Source organism: Pimephales promelas, chromosome 13, assembly GCF_988280905.1.
Source record: "Pimephales promelas chromosome 13, fPimPro1.hap1.1, whole genome shotgun sequence".
Lineage (NCBI taxonomy): Eukaryota > Metazoa > Chordata > Actinopteri > Cypriniformes > Leuciscidae > Pimephales > Pimephales promelas.
Genome location: NC_142781.1, coordinates 18923389 through 18931584, shown reverse-complemented (window position 1 = coordinate 18931584; position 8196 = coordinate 18923389). Strand labels below are relative to the sequence as shown.

Below are 8196 nucleotides of genomic sequence, written 5' to 3'. Positions count from 1 at the left end.
ACGCGCCACTGCGTCCACGCGCATATCTAACCAAATTTAGCCGCGCGGCACCACCAGAAAATAGGAGGAGAGGGAGGTTGGGGTGCCCTCGGCCGTATGGAGATGATTGGCGGGCCGCACTTGGCCCGCGGGCCGCCAATTGAATAGCCCATATCTAGAGAGTAGCCTACAACACACTGAAAAATAGTGCTCGACTTGGCGACCCAGACAAAATCTCCCGCGACCCACGTGTGGGTCGGGACCCCGACTTTGGGAATGACTGAGCTAGAGAATTCATTAATGATGGGCGTTCCGTTGCTGACACTGACTGGGTCATTTGACCAATCGCCGCAGATTCGCGTCACACAAAGGTGGTGTTTGGGAAAATGAATCATCGAACGAATCTTTTGGGAGTCGTTGAGCAAATCAGGTAAAAATAAATGCATATTATAACTAAGACAAATAAAATGTTTTTTTTTATCCTTGCATGCATGTTAAACTGTTTTTGGGAACTCCCAAAACAAAAATAGGCACATTTCAAATGCTATAGGAGCTCTTTAATAGGTAACCAGATGATTGGTTGGTGTTATATGATCATATTTTCTTGACCTAGTAAGAACTCTAGCAGCTGCATTTTGCACTAACTGTAGCTTGTTTATTGAGGATAGGACAACCAACTAATAAAGCATTACAGTAATCTAGTCTTGAGGTCATGAATGCATGAACTAACTTTTCTGCATCAGAAACAGATAGCATATGTTATGTAGCTTAGCAATGTTTCTAAGGTAGAAAAGGGCTGTTCTTGTAACATATAAAATATGATTTTTTAAAGACAAGTTGCAGTCTAGTATAACACCCAGGTCTTTTACTGTAGTGGATAAAGTGACAGGACATCCTTCTATATTAAATTTGTTTTGTAAGAGGTTTCGTGGGTAGCTTTTTGGACCAATAAGTAATACTTCAGTTTTAGCTGAATTTAATACAGGAAATTACACGTCATCCAGCATTTTATATCTCTGAGACACTCTGTCAGTTTAGATGAGTTAGTGTTTTCATCTGGTCGTGATGAAATATATAATTGAGTATCATCAGCATAACAGTGGAAATTAATTCCATGTTTTCTTATAATATTACCAAGTGGCAGCATAGAGAATAGTAGAGGGCCTAACACAGATCCTTAGTCTACTGACACTATCTTCGATTTTTCCCCATTTAAACAGAGAAAATGGTAACGGTCTGATAAGTAGGATCTAAACCAACTTAATGCCTGTCCCTGCACACCAGTCTAGTTTTGTAGTCGATCCAAGAGCATTTCAGGATCTATAGTGCCGAAAGCAGCGCTAAGATCGAGTAGAACTATTATTGAGATACAGCCTTGGTCAGAAGCTAAAAGTAAATCTTTGTAATTTTAACTAGCTCAGTTTCTGCTTTATGATACGGTCTGATTTCAGTCCTGACTGAAATTTTTCATATCATCTTGCAAGAAAGAGCACAATTGAGCGGACACAACTTTTTCTAGTAATTTAGACATAAATGGAAGATTTGAAATGGGTCTGTAATTTGCTAAGTTATTTGGAACTAATTGCGGTTTCTTATTGAGAGGTTTTATAAGAGCATCTTGAAATCAAGAACACAGTATTACTATATGTACAAAGAATCACATGATCAGAACAGAATATGATTTCTATTTCTATTTCAATTTTGAATTCCACAAACAACATTTTTAATGTTTATCCCCCCTGGTTTAAATGAAATGTTCAGTGTACATTTCAACCCGGTATCACGACAAGACGTGTTATGAGAATAATAATTTAGATGCTCAATGTCCCTAAAAAATGAAAAAAGTTTATATCTGGTGTTTGTGTTACTGGATTGGAGGATAGCTCTGATTCCCCACCAGCAATCTTATTTCCTTTGGAATAGGGGGATTTGGAAATGTCCTGCAATGATGTGCCATGGCAGGAAATATCTTTAAACTCAAACTCTGGCACATGTGGATATTTCGGGAAATTTCTGGATGTGGGTGGGCGAAAACACACACACACACACACACACACACGACACTGGAAACATTTGAGAGCTCTGACAATGGGCCCCAAAGTAGTCACCCTATAATAAAAACATAAAAAAAAGTGTATTTAACAGAGATTAATTCAGAAGAATGGTTGCCTCTAGAAATATAGCACCGGATCTGGTATCTTCCATTAGGCCTACTCCCATTCCTTTGAGTTTTGAAATACACGAAAAATATTACCCAAAACAAATTGAACCACCTCCTAAATATTTGTGATCCATATGATCAATTACCATGATGTTATTTTTCATAATATACTCATCACCAGCACATTCACTTGGAGCAATAATTCCATGCACCCAAATTCTGAAAAAAAGGAGGAAAACAAAGTTTTGCTGCCACTTGGTGGTAGATATTTGGTGAGTGAAGTTGGGTAACAACAGGTCCAGGAGCAGTCCTGTCAAGACTGCACAAATAAACTTAAATAAATAGCCAAAATAAAATAATTTATCCACTAAACATTTTAATATGAATTATAATGTAAATAAATATGATTAATTGGCAACACACTACACTAGTCATGCCCTTACTTTTCTAAATTAACAATTAACTATTTAATAATCCTTTAGGTGAGTGTACATTCCAGGTCATGCAGTACCCAATATGACCACAAGAGTGCAATAAAGCACCATTTATTATAGCTTATAGGTAAGGGAAGTACGTAGTTTAGAAACACGAGCTGGTGTTCAGAAGTAGAATTTGCTCCAAAAGTATGCTTATGTCATTATATGCTTTTTCAGTCCCATTTTCTTAATTTTTTTAATACAACTATTTAGAAAATTATTATGGAGATCTTGCCATAGGCCTACAGTCCAAGTTCTTAATGACCAAGGGCCATCATGCTCCAAAAAAAACCCATCCCAGAACATGGTCTATTTTCCATGGGGGGAAATAACAGTTTGGGATGTCATGAGGGTGATACAATTATGTTTTTTTTTTTTTTTCATTTTTGGGAGGAACTTTTCCTTTTAAGATATTCAAATCTCCATTGGGAATGAATAGGCTAGCACTCAGTGGCGGTTCTACTTTGAATTACACCCAGGGCGAGACCCCCTTCGAGCGCCCCCCTCCCCATAACCAACCAAAAAAAAAAACAAAAAAACAACAACCCAACAATAAAATCACATACCGTTCATTTGAAAAACACAGTTAATAGAATCCAGTTATTTTGCTAGATTAATCTAACTTTAAAGGGAGGAAGTAACCATTAGCGCATTGGTTATTGCCTTGAATTATGTGCATGGCATGACTTTTAGTTATGACTTGTTAAACTATACTTTGTCACGAAATGGAGTTTTTAAAATTAAAAGGGTCAGAGAGATACTTAGGCCTATTTAGTAACACAATACTTATCTCTTAAATAATTTTGAACAGCTCTCATATTAACAACTATCCAAACTGTTATAGACCTAAAATAGCCTTTGTAGCCCTATGTCACTCTTAAAATGTCAGAGAAAAGGACAGAATCACAGATTATTTAGAAAATAGAAAATTGTACTTTGCATATTAGGCTACTGTAAAAACATAAAGTTGATCATTATGTAAATTATTTTCATTTCATGAATATAGTGACCAACATGATCACATACACAGAATCTTGTTCAAAAAGCCTAATACAAAATGAAATCAATTCACCAAGTTAATAACATTAAAGATTTGTTTTTAAGGAGTGTCTTTTATCTTACCTACTAAACTTAAAAAAAGGTTAACACAAAAAAAAGATTTAAAAAAATATAAACCTCATATTTCAGCATTCAATTATCTCTATAAAAAGAATGAGTCAATAAAGATACATTCCTGACATTTATAATGCACAGTAGCTTATCTTTTATTATTAATTGTAAAATTCGGTCCGATTTTCCCATGGCTGTCGTTGCTATGCACTGCGCTCTCCACAATGACAAAGAAGTTTTAGTAGCTAATGTATTTCCACCACAGAAAAACGCTTGCTGTAGCTCTGCTAAAAGATTTATTTAGGAGAAGAGAAAAAACACCCAAGTGTTTGGGTGCACGTGCACTCCACTCCCATACTGAAAGGTTTATGAGCGCGCTTCCCGTGCGCCTAATCGCCTATTTGAAATAACGACCTCAAGCGCGCAAAAGACGCGATGCGTGAACTAATCAATAGACCCCCTTGATATCGCTTCTGTGCACGGCACCTTCTCAGCAAGCAGGGGCGCCATTGCCAATAATTGAATAGAAATGATAAAAAAATAGAAAACCTTCGCGGCACAGAGAATTTTTTTTAACTGCTCGTGCCGCCCCCCATGTGACATGAAGAGATGCCGCCCCGGGCGACTGCCCGGTTCGCCCGTGCCTAGAACCGCTACTGCTAGCACTATTCCTGATATGTAGGCTACATTTGTCTTTGCTTTTTGTACACATTTTGTAAACAAAAACAAAAATGCATTCCAGTGGAAGGTGACTTTTACATTATATTTGGCATATTTGTGTGCTGCCCTAATATTAAAAGTAAAAGAATTACATGCCGGCGTGATTACTTCGTCTTCCAATCAGATGGAAATGGACAAATACTCTTAATGTTTCGATCCAATTTGTCTTGTAATGCTGCCCGAATCACACACTGTTCCTTCGTTGGCCAGAGGAGAACTGGCCCCCGACTGGTTTCTCCCAAGGTTTATTTTTTCTCCATTCTATTGGAGTTTTGGTTCCTTGCCACTGTTGGCTTTTGGCTTGCTTAGTTGGGGACATTTAATATTCAACAATATTATTGATCTGTGTTGTATTATTTTCATATTATCACTGTGAAGCTGCTTTGATACAATATTGTAAAGCACTGTATAAATAAAGGTGACTTGACTTGACAATGTAAAAGCAGCGAGGTAGCCTATTTACACTGCTTTCACTTTACAGTAATACACAGATCTAATATACAAATGTCATTTCTTTACTTACTGTTTACGGACATAACCGACTGTGTTTATGTGAACTTTTGACATTGTGCGTATTTGACAGTTTTAAGCGCAATGAGACATGAAAGAGAACTTTGTTAACAGGTTAATAGCCTACTCACATTTTGAGCTGAAACTTCACAGACACATTCTGGAGACACTTAAGGCTTATATTACATCTTATAAAATGGGCAGAATAAGTCCCCTTTAATGGAAACATCCTGTGTGTGCTAGAAAGTACAAACGTTCTATACATTTATTCCAATTAATCCCATCAATTAAGCATCCGTTCCTGAGATTTAAACCAAATCTTGCCATACTCATTGAATGTCGCGATTTAGAGGGATGAATGACTTCTCCAGGGTGGGATGTCCAGCAAGGGGGTGTGGGGCAGAGCGACAGCTGCAGGGAGAGAGTAAATGTGCTTCCCCACCAGTCCATGGCCATCCCTCCAGATGGTCCCATTTTCATGAGCCTCAGAGGTTTCCTAATATGTAAAGAGGGGGTTGGATTTGAGGGAAAAATCTAAAGAGATACTGCTGAAAGTCAATTCAGGTGTAACAAAATAGTATAGAGTATAAGAAAAGACAAATGATATTTGAGCAAACCAATTTATTACATCCATCTGTTCAAAAGTTTGTGGTCATTGACATTTTTTTATGTTTTTGGGAAGGCCAGTGAGGAGTACATTACAGTAATCCACTCTGCTGGTGATGAAGTTTCTCTAAGTCTTGATTGGAAACAAAGCATCTAATTCTTGCAATATTTTTCAGATGATAGTATCCAAACATCCAGCTGTTTACTTCATCAATGCATTGGCACAGGCAGTCGTTGGGGCGTTAGGGCTAAGTAGAGCTGTCGTCTGCATAGCTGTGGTAAGCAATTTGGTTCTTTCTCATTATTTGACTCATTGGGAGCATGTACAGGTTGAATAGGAGTGGTGCAAGAATTGAGCGTTGAGGGACTCTGCAAGTCATGGATGACTTATGGTCTCATAGTTCACATAATAACCTCTCCCTTCTACGCTAAGTATGACCTGGATCATTTTAGGACTATCCCAGAGAGCCCCACCCCGTTTTCCAGCCTGTCAAGAAGTATATGTCGTGATTGACAGTGTCAAATGCAGCGCTGAGGTCGAGTAGTACCAGTACTGATAATTTGCCTGTAACAGTATTTAAGCGAATATGATACGGTTGCACAGATGTGTCCTCAGAGACTCCCGCTGCCATTCTCTCTCCAAAATAAACCCTCAACTGTTGTCAAGGCAACACTCCACGTGCGTTGTCAAAACACTGCAGAACAGAGGGGCGGAGTAAGCGAAGCTCATTATCATTTAAAGGCATATGCACTGAAACTGTTTTTGACCAGGTAAAATTAGTGTTTTCTTTCAATACTAATGAGAATCTTTAATTAAAGTATATTGCAGACTTTTCATTTAGACCCCAAAGAATCAAATGAACTTGTATGAAAATGGCATTTTATGACCTCTTTAATGATAGAAATGTTTGTTTTTAATGTAACCTTCTCCTTTTAAATAATTTGGTCAGTTCAAGAATAATTTATGCAATTGTATGCAATTTATTTGAAAGAAGAGCAGGTTCATGTATCCTTGTATTGTTCAACTGGTCGAGGTTGAAATGGGATTTAGAAAGTAATGCATTGCGTATTAGAGAGAGTAATTAGTACAGTAATATAATTACACCAATGGAGATGTAAGTAATTAATTACTTTTTAACTTACCCAACAATGTCAAAATCAGTAATATTGTGATTCCTTATTACAATTTAAAAGTACTACTACTATTTGTGTTTCTCAAGATAATGGAGCTTTAGCTGCTTTAAAATAATCCATTCGGATGGCAGCTCACTATAACTGAGCAGCAGTGCATGGACTGCATTTGTGAGCATTCTAGGTCATGGACCGCCTATAGAAACATCAATTTCACAGGAATGACCAGGCTGGGCGATCAGCAGCTGGTGAACAGGGCAGTGTCTTTGTTGTGCATCTCACATCAGCAATCAGCCACACCTCAATCACGGAGGCGCCCTGGGCTACAAACTATAGTAAATGGTCTAGTGAGTTGTAATCGTATAATCATGCAGAGAATCCCCCGAGCCAGCCCTCCTTGAACTATTGATAAAAACGTGCAGGGCAGTGTATTAAATCCTGCAGAAACTCTTTGCTTTGCAAGTCAAGTCACCTTCATTTATAGCGCTTTTAACAACATTGTTTCAAAGCAGCTTTAGTGATAATAGGAAATTAAAGTAACGGATTGGTTTGGCTTTACAGCAGCTCTAGAATAAAGTTATTGTCCAGCTCCAAAGAAATGGGAAATTAATTTTGAATTTGGAGCTGAATTTCTAGACTGAGAAAAGCCAGAAAATGTATTTTTGGCTTATGTGGATGAAAGACAACAACTCCCAGAATGCACTTGCTTCGCTGCGCTAGGAGGCCACGCCTACTGGTAACAGAGTGCAGTAGTTAAACAACAAGTCTAGGTTACAATGAGTCTCCGCGATAAGTCTGCCCGAAAATGTGTTTCGAGATCACCCAAAATGTCCGGGATTCGGCTTTTGCGTTCTACGCTCGGCATTCATTATGTTTACTGTTGCGAGCAGGACGAGGCTGGGAGAATGGCACGAGGCTGGTGGCGGGATTACCGATGACGAGCGACACCTGTGAGACGCACTGGTCTCGTATCTCTCACGGATGAGCGAGAATTTTCTTAGCAATATTAAAACGCGAACCGATCACTTATTTAGCATTCGTGAATAACGCTACATTCAGATTCACCAATCGGAATGAATTCAGTCTTTCAGTCAGATTGAAACAAAAGGTGTGCATGTAAACAATGACTGGCGACTGCAGAAAGCAAAAGCTGAATCCTGGACATTTTCGACCATCTCGATAGCTGGATATGTCCGAGACAAAGAGGATGGTAACCCCTACTAAGCTTTCTCCACAGAACAAGAGCCTGCTAGCTTAGCTACAAAAAGGATGTCTGACAGTATGTGTACATTCTGTGAGTGAGATCCCACCCTCTATGGGGACAGCCCCTACTGACTGTAGTCTTTAGCTTCTGGCCAAAAATTCCTCCGATGACGCAAAATGACGATTTTCGTGTCATTGGAGGATTTTTTTTTTTTGTATTAATATTTAATGTAAAATGTATTTTATTGCATTTTCACTATAAATGATACAAGTAGGCTACTTTAAGTAGTGTTTTATACT

The 8196-nt window shown here is 38.4% G+C and overlaps 1 long non-coding RNA gene across 1 annotated transcript in view; it reads left to right on the top strand.

The window, feature by feature from the left end:
* The first annotated feature begins 320 nt into the window (after positions 1-320).
* LOC148976843 (uncharacterized) overlaps positions 321-8196 on the top strand; it is a 12051-nt gene continuing 4175 nt past the window's right edge. The window contains exon 1 of the long non-coding RNA XR_016145921.1: positions 321-409. This is a non-coding gene — a long non-coding RNA (uncharacterized LOC148976843). The remainder of the gene's footprint in view (positions 410-8196) is intronic.